We start from the raw sequence: 17,280 nt of genomic DNA, 5'->3' as shown, positions 1-17,280 counted from the left end.
TCGCCTTCAGATAAGACTGGTGAATTGGTAGTAACCGCTTCACCACCCTTAGAGGCTAGCCTACGCCGAGCTCGCCTAATATGTGAAATAGTTCTTTCAATTTCAGGATCAAATGCGGCTAAGCTCGGATCAGGTAGCGAACGCGTCATTCAATGAATGAAACATACAGCTCATGGTAATAAAATAGAATAAAATATGCAAAAATTAAAAATAAGAAAAATTAAAAATATTTACACCAACTAATAATTTATCACGCTATTGCAACTCCCCGGCAACAGCGCAAAAAATTGATGCAGGCAGAAATTAGCGATTAAGAAATTAATATGAGAAATACGTTGCGAGTACAGTTCTTAACCAGCAAAAATCCGCTTATCAATTTAGAAAGGTTGTCACAAAATTAGAATAAAAATACTGGGAGTGTGAATCTCAGGTCGTCTCCCAACGAGTTGACTAAAGAGTGATATTTTATTAATTAGGAGTTTTCCAAGGAATTTTGAGAGTTGAAAGATAGGAATATAAAGGATTGTGAATTAAGGTAATGCAAATTAAAAGAGGTTTACGTATTCGGAATAAAAAAGCCTTGACCGGGGGTATGATTAATTGGAAGTTCTATCCTTGTTGGATTTTCTCAAGTGTAGTGTCAAGAGGTTGTTATTTTCACTTAGTTAACCCTTACTAAATAAAGGAAAGTCAAATGATTGAGCTAACTCTTATTCGCAAATCCTAATCCTCTCCCTTGAGAAGGACTAGCGTTAGTAAATAGAGAATTAGCCAACAACTTCCAATTTAACTAATCACTTGAGCATTCCAACTCAAGGGTCTCCTTTTAATCAACCCCCAAGTCAAGTTGGGAGTCTACTCTGTCAACATGAATACTATCTTTGTGGTCTTATAAGAGAAGTAAAAAATTAAAACCAATTGGAAGCAATTAAACAAATAATAAAATTTAAATAGAAAAATACTTCTTGCATTAATAAATTCTAAAAACAATCCAATTGTAACTCTGAACAAAGATTAAGGATATGGAAGAGTAAGGGAATAAGAAAACAAACTAGAATAGCAACTTTAACGGAGGTAATAACTCTTCTCAATATCCAAAGCAAAAGCATAAAACTAGAAATTTATGAATGTAAAAGAAAACCTAGAGGAAGGGTAATTTCTCTCTAAGATTCCCAACTAAGCTCAAACTATGCTAATGAGAACGTGTCTTGAGTCTCTACTCGTCCCCTGGCTCTAGTCTGTGTTTCGGGGCTAAAAACTGGGTCCAAACTTGGCCTGAAATTGCCCCAGTATTTTCTGTAATTTCTGTAGATCGCGCATGTCACGTGTATGCGTCAGTCACGCGTGCGCGTTGTTTGGCAATTTTCCTTGTCGCGCGTATGCGTCAGGCACGTGCACGCGTCGTTGTGCGAACTCCAATTCACGAGCACGCGTGAGCCATGCGTACGCGTCGCTCCTCGCTGATTGTTTCCTTTATTTCTCGTGCTCCTTCCATTTTTGCAAGCTTCCTCTCCATCCTCTAAGCCATTCCTGCCCTATAAAGCCTGAAAACACTGAACACATAGATCACGGCATCGAATGGTATAAAGAGGGATTAAAATACACAAATTAAAGGTTTAGGAAGCAAGTTTTTAACCATGGAACAAAACTAGGAAGGAATTGTAAAACCATGCAATTTGTATGAATAAGTGTGCAAAGACTTGATGAAACCACTCAATTGAGCACAAGATAAACCATAAAATAGTGGTTTATCACCCTGCATACCCATGCAGCAAAGAAAGAAACAACAATAACTGTCTCATCATAAATCATTCCAAGATATATTGTTGGGTGCACTCTTGCAGGAGAAAAACTGTCACGCCAGGGATATAGGCCCTGCACACTCTTGCAGCAAAAAATTGCCACGCCAGGGTGATGCGTAGCAGAAGTTAACCAATTTAGATATTTCAATTAAGAGACAGCGTTGCATGTATAGCTCTTAACCGGCTAAGATCTGCCTCACCAATTTAAAAAGGGTTGTCACAAATTTTAGAAATAAAATACTTGGAGTATGAGTCCCAGGTGAAAGAGTGCTATTTTATTAACTAGGGGTTTTCAGAAAAATTGAGTTTTAATAATGAGTAATTAAAATGCTTAAAAATTAAAACAATAAAAATAAGCTTGAGAATGATTATTAGTACTCTAAATAAAAGGTCTTGACTGGGGGGAATAATTAAGTGGAGCTTCTATCCTTGTTGGGATCTTCTCAAATGTGGTGTAAAAAGGTTGTTGTTCTCACTCAATTTTCCCTTACTAAATATGAAAAGGTATGGTGATTGAACTAACTCTTACCCTCAGATCCTAGCCCTCTCCCTTGGGGAGGTCTAGTGTTAGTAGGTATGGAATTAGCTAACAACGTCTAGTTTAACCAAACACTTGAGCATTCCAACTCAAGTATTGCCTCTTAATCAACTCCCATGTCAAGTAGAAATTGTACTCCATTGACATGAAATTAATAATCCTAAAAATATGAGAAGACATAATTAATTAAAATAAAATAGAGAATTAAAATTAATTAAAATAAAATTAACTCTATTTATTAATAAATTCAAAACGCAACATAATTATCTGAACAGAGTCAATGAGTAACTAATTAAAAATAAGAGAATAAGGAAACAAACTAAAGTAATATCTTCAACGGAGGTAACGGCTCTTCAACATCCACAATCCAAAAGCAAAAGCATAAACTATCAATGTAATGCTAATCTAAAAACTCAGATCTAAAACTAAAGTAATCCTAATGTGATGAATCTGAATGTCTGTGGATGCGTGTTGAGTTTCTGCATGTTTCCTAGGTTTAGTCTGTGTTTCTGGGCCGAAAACTGGGTCAAAAAGCGGCCCGAAATCGTCCCAAGCATATTCTGTTATTTTGTAGATCGCGCAGGTCACGCGTACGCGTCGTCCATACGTTCGCGTCAGTCAATGATTTTCTTTGTCACGCGTTCGCGTGATTCGTGCAGACTCCAATCCACGCGTTCATGTCAGGCACGCGTCCGCGTCATTGATCGCTGGTCATCTCCTTAGTTTCTTGTGTTCCTTCCATTTTTTGCAAGCCTCCTCTCCAATTTCCAAGCCATTCATGTCCTATGAAGCCTGAAACACTTAACACACATATCACGGCATCAAATGGGATAAAGGAGAATTAAAATACATAATTAAAGGTCTCTAGGAAGTAATTTTTCAACCATGGAGTGATTTTGGGAAGGAATTGTAAATACATGCTAATCATATGAATAAGTGTGTAAAGATATGATAAAACCACATAATTAAACACAATATAAATCATAAAATAATGGTTTATCACAGGGATATAGGACCTGCACATTCCCATATAATCCAATAATTGCATCATTCTTTTCCAAGTTCTCAACTCATCATAACCATCACCGGTTTTAAATTTCTCAAATTATTATCAACTATCGTCACCTCTGAAGTTTTCTGAGTCATCACCAATATAATACTGCGCCCGCTCACCCACAACTTCAGAAACCTAAGTCTCCATCTTCTAAACTCATATAGAAATTCATCTATTTAAGTCTCTAGCTCATCTTTAATAATATTAGAACTTAATTCCTCGATAGTACTCTTAAACAACATTTGGAGGAAGTTTGGAAAGTTAGAGAACCTTTACAAATGAAGAAAAATCATTTTTCAGCAAAACAGGGTGTATGCGTATGCATGCCAAATGTATGCGTACACATACTTAAAATTGTTCCCATCTTGCGTATGCATAGGTGCCAAACAGAATGCCACGCTCGCATATCAGGGTTCGTGTACTCATACACCTCTAGACTTGCAAAATGTTGTAAAGTTGTAGAAATCAGTTTTAAACACCAAACTTTAAACGTTCATAACTTCCTCTACAAATATTTATTTTCATCAAAGTTTATATCAATTTAAAGATATTTGAATGAACTTTAATTTAAGATAAATTTCAGCCAATTTCGAAACCTAAGGCTCAAGTTATGATCTGTCAAAGTTCACCAAAAACTGGTTTTTACCAAAAATCAGCTAGGTTCTCAAACTTCTAAAATTCACAACCAAACAAAAAAAAAAATACACCCAAAACCAACATAAAACCGCATACCAAATTTTTTTCGACCATCTCTCAATCATTCACTACTAAAACCATTTATCCCACTTGATGAGGGAAAAAAACGATTCCACACAAACTCATCGGCAAGTGTACCGGGTCGCATCAAGTAGTAATAACTCACAAGAGTGAGGTCGATCCTACAGGGATTGATGGATTGAGCAATTTTAGTTAGGTGATGAATTTAGTTAAGCGAATTTCTGATGATTTGAGTGAAACTTGATTAACAGAAGCTAAATTGCAAGTAAATAAAAGGGAGAGGGTAAATTAGCTGAATCTTAAAGTGCAGAAGAAGAAAATTTCAGAAACTTAAAGAATAAGAAAGTAAAAGAGCTGAAACTTAAATTGCAAGAAAAGTAAATGACTGAAATTTAAAGTGCAAGAAACTTAAATTGCTGAATCTAAATTGCTGGGAAATGTAAATTGCTTGAAGAATAAAAGGGATTTGGGTACTGGGATTCAGAATTGAACTAGAAAATGTAAACTAAAGTAAATCAGAGAGCTATGAGATTAAGAGATTCAGCTCAGTAGCCAAACAGAAATGGAAAATTGTTTGAAGAAACAAATAGCAAGAAAACTTAGCTCAGTTATGAAATTCTAAAAGAGAAATTGAAGATCGAAGAAGAGCAATGAGATCAGAAAGCAGATCTAGATCCCAATTTCTCCCTTGACCAAACAAAAAAGAAATCACAGAAGAAATGAAAATGAAAACAGAAAAGGAAGTTCAGATCCAACTTTCCAATTCTTAAAACTATCAAAAGAAAAGTAGAAGATGATTCTCAGTTGAACAATTTCAATGGAATTCTTCAATCTCAATTCAAAAAAACCAAAAACAGAAAATAGAAGTTGCAGAAGAAAGAACAATCAAAAAGAAAACTAGATCTAATCCCAATTCCCAAATTCAAAATGAAAACTAAAATGAGAAAACTAAAAAATGAGCTAAAAGTCTTCTTCTCTCAAATCAAATTGAATCCTATTTATACACTTTCTATTTTGGTCTTCTAAACTTGGAGTGGGCCTTTTGATCTGTGAAGAAATGGATCCAAGATGGCAATTGATTGAAATTGGGTTAGAGGCATGCTCCAGTGGAGCGTTCCATTGGGTTGGTGAACTTGGCGTTCACTTGCCTTGTGTGCCTTGTCACGTGTTGGGCAGCTCCAGTGTAGCGCTCTGTGACTAAAAATGAACGCTCCGTTCATTCTTCTAGGCGTGCCAATTTGGTGCGCGCTTGTCTTCATATAGCATTCAATAAGTGAACGCTGGGCTCTAACCTTGAGTGCTACACTTGATGCTGAGCATTCCTCCCCATGAGAAGCACGAAAATGTTGCCAAAAGGGAACGCTACGCTTAAATTTTTTAGCGCTACCCTTCCTTGATTTGATGCGCGCCCAGCTCCCTTGGTGCTCCCTCTTCGAGCATGATAAAGTTCACAAAAGTGAACGTGGCGTTCAAACTTTTGAGATGCTACTCCTTTGATGAGAGCTGCACTTTGCTTCGAAACTCCAAAACTCCCGAAAACGTTTACTTTAGTGAACGTGGCGTTCACTCATTTGAACGCTCGTCCTTAGTGTGAGCCTTGGTTTGGTTGAGCACTTCTTTCTTCATGGGCGTTCACTCTTTGAACGCTACGTTCATTCATTGAACGCTACGTTCACTCTTTGAACGCTACGTTCACTCTTTGAACGCTCCGACCAGTACAGAAGATCTCGTCCGAGATCGACCTACAGTTTCAGGTAACCCTTGGAACATTGACGCCGTTGCTGAGGAACCTAGAAGTCATCCCATCACCATGGCGGACAACCTTGACAACGACCACAACTCTGAATTGGAGAACAGAACACCACATAAGAACACGAAAGTCACACTAGATGATACTTCTCAACCTAATAAAGACAAGAACTCACCAAACATGGGAGCCATAGAGGCACTTCAGGATCGCCTAAAACAACTCGAAAAAGAGGTAGAGTATCAACACAAAACCGAGAGAGACCTACGAAGGGAGGCTAGGCGACGCCACGAATTAAAGGACAAGCTCCTAAAACTCGAAGCCGATCTCAAAGCTAAAACTACCCGATCCAGCCACAAAAATAGCTCCCGCAAGGATCAAGGCCCATTCACCGAAGAGATTATGAAGGCCAAAATCCCAAAAGATTTCAAACCCCCCGATGTAACTCTATACGATGGCACATCAGATCCCAGCCATCATCTCAGTAACTTCAGAAGTAGAATGTATCTCACCGACGCCTCAGATGCAGTCCGCTGCAAAGCCTTCCCGACTACCTTGACAAAGACAGCAATTAAATGGTTCGACAATTTGCCCCCCAGGTCCATCTCAAGCTTTGACGACTTAGCCAAAAAATTTCTAGCTAGATTCTCCATTCAGAAGGACAAAACTAAACACGCCCCAAGTCTACTAGGAATCAAGCAAGGAGATCGGGAAAGTCTCCGTAGCTACATGGAAAGATTCAACAAGGCATGTTTGGACATACAAAGTCTACCAACAGAAGTAGCCATTATGGGTCTCATCAATGGCTTACGAGAGGGACCTCTTAGTCACTCCATATAAAAAAGACATCCCACATCTCTAAATAAAGTACAGAAATGAGCCGAGAAATACATCAACATGGAGGAAAACTCTCGACTAGGAGAGACCTCAAAATTCGAATTCTCCTACTCCTCCCGAGATAAGGATAAAGAGTCCAAGAAAAAAGAAGACCAACATAGAGAAAAAACCAAGAAATACCACAATTACACCCCTCTCCGGGTGTGTCTTGTAGATGTCTATTGAGAAGTATGCCATACTGAAAAAATACCTCCACCTCGACCACTCAAAAGCAAGAAAGGAGGAGGAAATCGGACAGAATACTGTGAATACCATCGAATCTATGGACATCCCACCAATGAGTGCTTTGATTTAAAGAATGTCATAGAAAAATTGGTAAGAGAAAGGAGATTAGATTGGCACTTAGCCAACAAATCAGATGAGCCAAGAAAAAGAAGAAGGGACGAGGAAGTCGGACGACCTGAACGACCACCTCGTACCCCGGAGAGACATGTCCACATGATACGCGGAGGATTTGCGGGAGGTGGAATCTCCAGATCATCTCGCAAACGACATCTAAAGGAAGTATATCATGTCGAGGGACGGGAAGGAGCACCCGACCTCCCCACTATCACCTTCACCAAAGAAGACGCAGCCGGCATCATCCCGGGACATGACGATCCCATGGTCATCACTATCATATTGGCCAACGCCAACCTCCACCGCACATTGGTAGACCAGGGATGCTCGGCTGACATACTGTTCAATACCGCCTTCGACACACTCGGCCTAGAGGAAAAAGAACTTAGAGCATATCCGAATAGCCTATTCGGGTTAGGAGACACCCCAATCCAACCGCTTGGATACATCTCACTTCACACAACCTTTGGAGAAGGAAACCGGTCAAAGATATTCAACATAGACTACATCGTGATCGATGTAAGTACAACCTACAATGCCTTGATAGGTCGGACAATGCTAAATCAACTCGGCGCAGTAGTCTCGACTCCACATCTGTGCATGAAGTTCCCAACCACATAAGGGATCGCTACAACAAGAGCAGATCAGAAGACAGCACGGCGCTATTACAATGAAAGTCTGAACCTTAGGGGCAAAGGAGAAGAAATCCACACCATTGAACTCGGGAGAGTTCGAAGGCGGGAAGAACTTCGTCCACAACCTGAAGGTGAGACAGAAAAAGTCCAAATCGGAAATACTTCAGAAAAATAACTAACATTGGCACAATCCTAAAAGGATACCTAAAGGAGTCCCTCATACAATTCTTAAGAGACAAGGTCGACCTCTTTGCATGGAAGGCCGCAGACATGCCGGGCATAGACCCTAAGTTAATGTGCCACAAGTTGGCAGTTTACCCAGTATCTCGGTCAGTACAGCAGAGACGTAGAAAGCTCGAACCAGAATGATCCCAAGCTGTAGAAGAGCAGGTACAAGCTCTACTGGAGGTAGGATTCATAAGAGAAGTCAAATACCCACTATGGCTAGCTAACGTCGTCTTGGTGAAAAAATCAAATGGGAATTGGCAGATGTGCACCGACTACACTAATCTCAACAAAGCCTGCCTAAAAGATCCTTATCCACTCCCAAGTATCGACGCTTTGGTGGATGCCTCCTCTGGATTCAAATACCTCTCGTTTATGGACGCCTATTCAGGATACAATCAAATCCCGATGTACCCACCTGACCAAGAAAAAACCTCATTTTTAACCCCAAAAGCAAACTACTGCTACATCGTCATGCCATTCGGACTCAAAAATGCAGGAGCCACTTATCAAAGATTAATGAATAAGGTCTTCAAAGATCACATCGGAAAAGTCATGGAAGTCTACGTAGACGACATGTTAATAAAGACACGAAGTGAAGAATCGTTATTGTCCAATCTCACCCAAGTATTCAACACTATAAGAGGGCATGGCATGCGACTTAACCCTACAAAATGCACCTTCGCAGTGGAAGCAGGCAAATTCTTGGCTTTTATGCTCAGACAAAGAGGAATTGAGGTAAATCCGGATAAATTCCGCGCTATACTTGACATGAAGAGTCCGACCTATGTCAAAGAGGTACAACAACTCAACGGAAGATTGGCAGCCTTGTCTAGATTTCTAGCTGAATAAGCAATAAGATCTCTCCCTTTCTACGCCACTCTAAGGAAGGGAAAGAGGTTTGAATGGATAGCAGAGTGCGAGCAGGCCTTCCAGGATTTCAAAAGGTTCTTGGGACAACCACCTATTCTAACTTGGCCATGGGAAGGAGAGCCATTTATATTGTACCTCACAGTAGGCAATCGGGCAGTAGCCTCAGCACTAGTCCGAGAGGACGATAGTGCACAACAACCTATATACTTCATCAGCAAAGCACTACAAGGGTCCGAACTAAACTACCAAAAAATAGAAAAATTTGCCTATGCTCTTACACTAACATCCCGACGACTTCGCCCATATTTCCAAGCCCATATCATCAGGGTTCGGACCAACCAGCCCATAAAAGGCATTCTGCAGAAGACAGACTTAGCAGGAAGAATCTTACAGTGGGTAGTCGAGTTGTCCGAATTCGATCTTCAATATGAAGCTCGGACAGCCATCAAATCACAGTATCTGGCCGACTTCATTGCAGAGTTTACAGACACCTCGGAAATCCCTACAGAATGGAGCTTCTACGTAGACGGTTCCTCAAACAAAATCGGAAGTAGCGCAGGCATAATAATAGAAAGCGATCGGGGAACCCAAATCGAACTTTCCCTCAAATTCAGGTTCCCTGCTTCAAATAACCAGGCTGAATATGAGGCACTACTAGCTAGTTTGAAGCTGGCTAAAGAGGTTGGAGCTCAAAAGCTTATCATCTTCAGCGACTCACAAGTAGTCACCTCACAAATAGCAGGGAGCTACCAAGCCAAGGATCCCACCATGAAAAAGTACTTGGACAAAACCAGAGAATAGCTCAGACAACTCAGGGAATATGAGGTACGCCACAAACCTCGGGAATAGAATGCTCGATCTGATGCACTCTCAAAACTAGCCAGCACCAAAACAGGGGGCAACAATAGAAGCCTCATCCAGGAGATGCTGTAGAACCCGTCAATCTCGGAAGAAGAAAAGGTCTTAGCCATAATAGGTCCGGATCAAGGATGGATGACTCCCATAATTAACTACCTCAAAACAAAAACACTCCCTACAGATAAGAAGGAGGCAAAGAGGTTAAAGCGGGAAGCACAATACTATACCATCATAAACAATACTCTATAAAAGAGAGGGATTTCAACACCGCTGTTAAAATGTGTGCCAACTTCCAACTGATGCCAGGGCATCTTGGCCAGTTTCACTGACCTTTTCTTTACTGTTTATAGGTTAGTTTCATGCATTTCTTTAGGAAATAAGCTAGTTTTGGGTAAATATTCACTTATGCCTTGACTCAAGCATACATTGTGCATTTTACATGTTTTCATGAGGATTTTGCATAAGTTTAGTGACAAATATTATGTTGCATTACTCATGACTTGGACTAGAGCTTTGATGCACTTTGTTGCTTGATTTCAGGACCAAAAAGAAGCAAGAAAAGGGGAGGTAACTTGCAAAGATTAATGAGAAAAGTGATTGCCAATAACACTCTCAAAAAGCCATCAATGCCCACGTTAGAGAGTCACGTTAACCAAGTTAACGTGAACTCTAACGTGGAGAAAAGAAGTTGAGCCAACGTTAGTGACACTCAACATTGTCACTAACGTTGAAGCAACCACACAACCCCCAAGAGTCACGTTAACTTCCACGTTAACTTGGTTAACGTGGAAGCTAACGATGAGAAATGAAGGATGTGCCAACGTTAGTGACACTCAACATTGTCACTAACGTTGGGATGGCTAAAAGAGGGCCACGTTAGAAGCCATGTTAACCTAGTTAACGTGGACTCTAAAGTGAGACCTAGGGGCACATTAGAACGTTAGTGACAATGTTGAATGTCACTAACGTTCTCGAAGGATGGCAAGGGCCACGTTAGAAGCCACGTTAACCTAGTTAACGTGAGCTTTAACGTGAAGCAAGAAGGGGCACACTGGAACGTTAGTGACAATGTTGAGTGTCACTAACGTTCTCGAAGGTTGACAAGGCAACGTTAAAAGCCACGTTAACCTAGTTAACGTGGGTTTTAACGTGAGGCAAAAGGGGTGCATTGGAACGTTAGTGACAATGTTAAGTGTCACTAACGTTCCCGAACTTGGACTTTCAATAAATGATTAACACTCCTTACGCCCTGAGCTTAAGTCTCTGCCCACTCTGCACTTTCTCTCTGCAAGTAAAGCCAAGCCCAAATAAAGAAAGGAACTGCTTCAAACTCAAGATCCAAAGGCCCAAGACTTGAGGAGTGAACTAGAAGCTGAGAAGAGTAGTATATATAGGAGTAGCTTTGAATTGTAAAATAGTTCTGGAGGCTGAAGAACCACTCTCTGTATTTTACTTTCTTTGCAATTTCTAGTTTTATGATGTATTTTCCATCTTTGTTTTCATCTTCAAGAGCTATGAACAACTAAACCCCTTTCATTGGGTTAGGGAGCTCTGTTGTAATTTGATAGATCAATACTAATTTTCATTGTTCTTCTTCTATCTTTCCTCTTGATTTTACTTGAAAGCTTTCGGTCTTCATCCAATTGAGTAGTTATCTTGGAAGAGAAGCTATTCAAACTTGGATCTCTTTTGAACCTTGGAAGAGGAATGAAGAGATCAAGCTAGAAATGCTTTCTCATGCTAGACCAAATTGGGTTTGGATGGGTATGTGACTGTAACCCTCTCAATACTTGGTTTGGGAAATGCATGTGGTATAATCAGTGACCATACTTCATCTCTTCTCATGAGCAATTGACCAAGGAATTGGCTATTGATTAAGATTTGAGAGATTGAATTGCAAGAAATTGTAATTCAATCACTTAAGATTGCCAAGGAGATCAATGAGTGCATTGATTGAGGAAGAGATGAAAATGAACTTGATCCGGAGAATTGCAACATCTCCTAAGCCCAAAGAACTCCCCATCTCTAATCTTACCCATTCTCTTTAATTTCTGCCATTTACTTTTATGAGCGAATCCCCCATTCTCATTTACAATTCTGTAATTTATTTTCAGTCATTTACTTCCAGTCATTTAATTCTAGCATTTACTTTTCTGTTATTTACATTCCCACCATTTTATTTTCTGCAACTCTCAACCCAAATTCTGGATTCACTCAACTAGAACATTCTTCTAATTAAAGTTGCTTGATCAATCAATCTCTGTGGGATTCGACCTCACTCTATTGTGAGTTTTTACTTGACGACAACTTCGGTACACTTGCCGAAGGGAGATTTGTTGAGAGACAAGTTTTCCGTGCATCAAGTTTATGGCGCCGTTGCCGGGGATTGATTGTGCATTAACAATGATTAGATTGGAAGATCACTAGATTGAGCATTTTATTTTGTGAATTTCATTTTTCTGTTTGAGTGATTTACTTTTTGTTTTAGTTAAACTTCTTCCCTTCCCCATCTACTCTCGAAGTAGCATCCAAAAGCCAACAATCCATGCCAACAACTTTGAACATAAACCATAGCTCATCACCCTTGTTCAGAACAACTGTTCATTTGGAGGAGGTGTTCAAGAAGATCCCAACCAACATTTGACCACCTTCCTGAGAATATGTGACACAGTGAAATCTAATGGTGTTCATCCTGACGCCTATAGATTGCTCTTATTTCCCTTCTCACTTAGAGACAAGGCAGCCAAGTGGCTGGAATCTTCCCAAGGGAGAGCTTGACAACTTGGGAGGATGTGGTGAACAAATTCTTAGCAAGATTCTACCCTCCTCAACGAATCAATAGGCTGAGAGCTGAGGTTCAAACCTTCAGGCAACAGGATGGTGAGACTCTGTATGAAGCATGGGAGAGGTTCAAAGACTTAACAAGGAGGTGTCCACCTGACATGTTCAACGAATGGGTCCAGCTGCACATTTTCTATGAAGGGCTCTCTTATGAGTCAAAGAAGGCAGTAGACCATTCATCTGGAGGGTCCTTGAACAAGAAGAAGACCATTGAGGAAGCCATAGATGTCATTGAAATTGTAGCAGAGAATGACTACTTCTATGCTTCCAAAACAAGCTCATTACCTAGCAGTTGGCTGACCTCACCAAGAAGATGGAGATGAACCAAGTAGCAGCAATCTCCACTTCATCAACAACACAAGAAGGAGTAAACCACGAAGCAGAAGGGAGTCAGGAGCAAGCCAACTACATTGGGAATTCACCAAGGAAAAACTGTGATCCATACTCTAAGACCTACAACCCTGGATGGAGAAATCACCCGAACTTTAGGTGGGGAGGTGAGCAAGATCAAAACCAAGACCAGAGACGTTACAACTCCAACAACAATGCAGCTCACCAACAATTCACCCAGAGGACATCTCATCACCCCACAACAACACTTCTCCACATACTTATCAAAACCAAAACTGCACATCTGCTCCGAACCACTCATCAATTGATGATAGACTCTCTAAGATTGAAGCCTTACTTGATGGAATATGCCAAGAGATTCAAGAAAATAAGGTGTTCAAAGAGGAGGTGCAAGCCAATATTAAGAACCAGGGAGAAACCATTAGGAAGATGGAATTCCAGGTGGGATATTTAGCCGAGAAGATTCCCAAACCTACTGATAGCTTCCCAAGTGACACTGAGAAAAACCCCAAGGGAGAAGCAAAGAAAGTAAAATGGGAAGATTGCAAAATGGTCACTACAAGTGATCAAGAGATTGAAGACAATCAAGGCAAAAAGTGCAAACAACCTGAAGACAACTCAACAAAGGAGGAGGATAGAGATCACAAAGAACCAGAAATCTCACAACAAGAGCTGCTAAAGCTCTATGCACCATTCCCTCAACTGCTCAATGGTGCTGTGGGAAAAAGAATATACTCAAGGTTCCTAGACTTGTTTGCATCTCTGCATGTGAACATACCATTCATCAAGGCAATTCAACAAATGCCTGCATTCATCAAGTATATGAAGGAACTTCTTCTAAGGAAAAGCTCACTCAAGGGAGGGCAGACTATAGTGATGAACAAGGAATGTAGTGCACTTATTCAGCCTGAGCTGCCTACAAAAAGAAGAGACCCAGGAAGCTTTCATATCCCTTGTGCCATAGGTGAAACTATGTTCGAAGGAGCACTATGTGATTTGGGGGCCAACATCAACTTACTACCTTTATCCCTGGCGAAGAGGCTGCAGATTAATGAGATAATGCCCACAAATGTCATTATCAGACTGGCTGACAAAACTCAAAAGCAAGCAATAGGAGTGGTGGAAAATTTGCTGCTAAAGGTTGGGAAGTACTTTCTCCCAACAGACTTTGTCATTCTAGACATGGAAGAGAGTCATACTCACCCAATCATATTGGAAAGACCATTCCTAGCTATGGCCAGAGCACTTATCGATGTAGAGAAAGGGGAGCTAATATTGAGAATTCATGATGAACGACTCAGCTTCAATGTCTTCAACTTCTCACAAGAAACAGATCAAAAGGACAAGGAACTAAGCATAAATGATAAGGAGACACTGAAGGAGGAGACAAGCACTGAAGCACAGCTAGTTCATTCTGAAACCCCCTCAACTGATAAACAAGGAAAACAGCAACTGCCACAGCTCAAAGAAAAATTGGAGGAACCCAAACCTCTAGAGGCAAGTGAAGACAACATCACAACTCCTTGGAGAAAAGAGGTCACCAAGGGGAAGGCAACCTCAAAAGAAACAAAGAAGAAGGTACCAAGGAAATGGAGGAACAAGAAGATCCCTACGGAAGATTTCTCTCCAGGGGATAGAGTTGTCTCATCTTACTTCCCAGATATTCCTCCTAATCTCCCTACTGTACCATCTTAGTTACCTAAGGTCTTCACTATCAACAGAGTTCTTTCCTTGGAACATATGGAGATCATTGACCCAACCAATGGATACAAATCCACAGCAAGAGGGGAGGACTTTAAGCACTACCAACCACCATGATGAAAGAAAAACGTCAAGCTTCTTTCAATTTATTCTAGCCGTAGAGTTTTAATTTTCTTATATATTAATTCCCTTATTTCAAATCATTATAGGAAAGGAAAAGAAGCATAAAAAGGGATTGTTTGGACAATTAAATGGGGGAGATTTCGCCACTTAATGAAGAGCACTACACACATGTCTCAAAAGGGAACGCATGGGGAAACGTTGCCATGCAACATTGGAAAAAGAAGACCCTTGAAGAACGAACCAATCACTCTCATTAAAGTGATGATCCTTGTCTTTCCTTCATACACAACCCCATCCGTTCATCTAGTAAACATTCATGCAATCCACACCCTTCATCCACTCATGATTTTCTTATATAAGTGAACCTTAGTGCATGCTCACTCCTCTTATTCAAATTCCCACTCTCCATACTTCTATTGGCACACTAAACCCTTCATCACAAATTACTTTAACCAACCCACTCTTCATCTATCCGAAACCTCAAATCTCCTCAAACAACAACTCAAGTCATGGCATCATCAAGCTCAAAGAGGCAAAAGAAGAAGGAACCTATGGTGAGTGCTCCCTTTGATGACAAGAGATTCAAGACTGCCTTTCATGAGCATGAATTTGAGCGGATAAGTGCCAGAAAGATATTGCCAGAGTTAATCTTCCAAATCAATGCCAATGAATCACCACAGATTTGGAGAAAAATCGAACAGAGGGGGTGGCAATTGCTCACCAGTCCAGAGGGGAAGATCAATGGAAACCTCATCAAAGAATTCTATGCAAATGCAGTTAGGGAGGATAAGACCAAAGCCCCAACCTTCAAAAGCTATGTGAGAGGAAAGGAGGTGGATTTCAGCCCAAGTGCCATAACAAGAGCTCTTCATTTGAAATCTCCTCATTTTGATGAGGAGAGTTATCAGGCAAGGATAAGTAGAAGCCCCGATAAGGATGAGCTCTCAGAGATAGCATCAGATATCTGTGTCATAGCCGCTGACTGGGAGAGGTACTCAGATGGGAGACCAAAATTCATAAAAAGGGGAGACCTTCACCCTGAAGCCAAAGGGTGGTTTGAGCTTGTAAGGAGGTCCATCCTACCAGCTGCTAATAATTTAGAGGTCAACATCAATCGAGCCACTATGGTACAATGCTTAGTACAAGGTGGGGAAATCAAAGTGCATGAGCTCATTGCCGAAGGGATTCAAGAGTCAGCTGAGAAAGCTGACTCAGGTGCCAGACTTTGGTACCCCAGCACCATTCTCCGCTTGTGCAACAAGGCCAAGGTAATATTTGAGGACAGCAGCCCAGACTGGGTGAACCCAGGGAGGCCAGTCACACTCGAGCGAATGGTCTATACCACACCGGCTCAGCAACTAAGAAGGCCACATATAGGAAGGCAAAGGGCCCAGGAAGGAGCTCACCAAGAAGAATACCATCAGGAAGAATATCAACAAGAAGAGCATCATGACCTAGCCAACTTGAATATGACTCACCTTCTAAGAGCCATTGAAGATTTAGGACAGAGACATATGGAAGGACAAGAGCAAATACTGAACCGGCTGAGTCAACAGGAAGCATGGCAAAAACAACAAATGGAGCAGCAGCAGGAACGCTACTCCCAGCTAACTCAAGCCATCAACCAAGTGAATGAGAGGCAAGAGCTTCAAGAGAAGCACTTGCAAGAGCTCAACCAGCGGCGGATAGCCCAAATGAAAACTTTCAATGAGTTCAGTGTACTCAATGAAGGAAGGCAACTACATAGGGAGGAGTTCTATGTAAACACTCAAGCCGAGTTGAACTACATGACCAGTAATATGCATCATCTACACTATGCCATCCCCACATATGATGAAGTCCAAAAAGAATTTGTAGAACAAGAAGAGAGGAAAGTGAAACAGCAAAAGGAGACACTCAAGAAGAAGATGGAAGATAGTGGTTTCTGGAAGAAGCTGCTTGGAAAAGGCAAAGGAAGTGGGAGCACAAGCACTCAGGAAAGACACAATGAGGACAAGCAAGGAGGGGAGCACGGGCATCCACATGAATGAAAGGTGGTGGAGTTCCTTTTAGTCCATCGTTTTCTATGCTTTAAATAAGGAAGATCTTGTATGAAATAGAACCTGCTTCCATGTCATGTTAAAAAAATTTTTTCTGTCTTTTAAGTTTTCTTTCTGAATAGGTCCATGATTTCTGGTTTAAATGTCACTGCATCATTCCCTTATTTACTTGTAAGCTTGTCCATTTTAAATCAAATGAAGAAGAGAATGATTGTTTTCAAAAGACCAGGGTAGAGTTCATATTGTTGAAGTGCATTCATGAATCTTTAGGGTAGTTATAAGTTAGCTATGTTGGTTCAACCACAAGGCTAGGATGACAACTATCTGACCTGAATACTTGACTTTGGATATACTCATGAGACTAAGATAATAACAAGATCCTAAGAAAAGAAAAGGGAAAGAACAATGGAAGTGAAAAACAAAAGAAAAAAGAGTAAGCAATAAGGCTAGGCATCAATAGTTTTAATCTTGAGGCAAGTGTCTGTGGTGCTCCTGTGTGAGAGATCTACTTGGATGAATAAGCTCTTAGGGGTGCTTTAT

The sequence above is a fragment of the Arachis ipaensis genome, chromosome B09 (genome assembly GCF_000816755.2).
Source record: "Arachis ipaensis cultivar K30076 chromosome B09, Araip1.1, whole genome shotgun sequence".
In the NCBI taxonomy this organism is placed as follows: domain Eukaryota; kingdom Viridiplantae; phylum Streptophyta; class Magnoliopsida; order Fabales; family Fabaceae; genus Arachis; species Arachis ipaensis.
Note: the sequence above shows the minus strand (reverse complement) of the source record.